The following is a 1,176-nucleotide window of genomic DNA, read 5'->3' on the forward strand; positions in this document are numbered from 1 at the left end:
TTCAGCTTTTTCATTTTTTCCAACTGTCAATCTTGATATTCCTGGTGAGGCTGCCTTTCATCAAAGGAAATATAAGATGTTAACCCGATATCTTTGGTTTGATATTTTTTCTGCTGTGGATTTTGCTGGACACCATAATGGATTTCTATGTCCTCTGTAAGAAACCCTGAGTCCTTAATTCTTAATGCTGTGATATACTCTTAGTGGACTTGCTACTTCACAAGACTTTCCCTAGATTCCTTTATCTCCTTCAACATCCACAGCCACCCACTTAAGCAAGTGATAACTTAAAAACAGTATCCTGACTTCCATCCTTCCAATGAGCCACCATGTAGACATGCTAAGGCCCTGCTGTTCCAGCTCAGGCTCCACGCATCTCTACCAGTTGTAATGGACAATGCTCGTAGGTTCTATGTTGCTAAATCTCAAGAACAGAGAGTTAGACTCCATTTTCTGGCACTGCTGAGTTTTAGGGGTGTGTCTAAAGGAGTCCTAGTGTTATTTAGTGGCTATGTTTGGGGGCTGTTAAAATCTAGGTCAGTAGTTCAAACCCATCAGCCACTCTGTGGGAGCAAGATGAAGTAGTCTGCTTCTCTAAAGATTTTCCGCCTCAGAAATCGAAAGTAGTTCTACTCTGTCCTATAAGATCATTATGAGTCAGAATCAACTTGTTGGCAGCTGTGTACATTTTCAGAATACCTATTTGGGGTAAAAGAAGAACCACACAAGAAACAGGCCATCAGATAAATATGTCTGTAGATGTTGCCTCCAAGATCCCTGTTGTCCAGTAGAAAGGGATATGAGGCATAAGTGAAAACAGTTAATGCATTTCACTGCTAACTGAAAGGTTGGCAGTTTGAGTCCACCCATATTGAAAGGAATATTGAAAGAAAGACCTGGTGATCTACTTCTGAAAAATCAACCATTGAAAACCCTATAGAGCACAGTCCTACCCTGACACCCATAGGATTGGTAGTACTACTAAACCTGGTACCTAGCAAGACATCATTCTTTGTTGGAGTTTTCTTTATTTTAATTACCATCCACTTCTTTTTATTTTTTAAATCATTTTACTGGAGGCTCGTACAACACTTATCACAATCCATACTTACATCCATTGTGTCAAGCACATTTGTACATTTCTTGCCATCATCATTCTCAAAATATTTTCTTTCT

The 1,176-nt window shown here is 39.4% G+C and overlaps 1 protein-coding gene across 1 annotated transcript in view; it reads left to right on the plus strand.

Annotated features, from left to right (window-relative positions):
* NINL (ninein like) overlaps positions 1 to 1,176 on the plus strand; it is a 176,272-nt gene that overhangs the window by 111,572 nt on the left and 63,524 nt on the right. The gene's annotated exons all lie outside the window — the stretch shown is intronic.

Source organism: Echinops telfairi, unplaced genomic scaffold (genome assembly GCF_000313985.2).
Source record: "Echinops telfairi isolate 266 unplaced genomic scaffold, ASM31398v2 ScPeMD7_7462;HRSCAF=8500, whole genome shotgun sequence".
Lineage (NCBI taxonomy): Eukaryota > Metazoa > Chordata > Mammalia > Afrosoricida > Tenrecidae > Echinops > Echinops telfairi.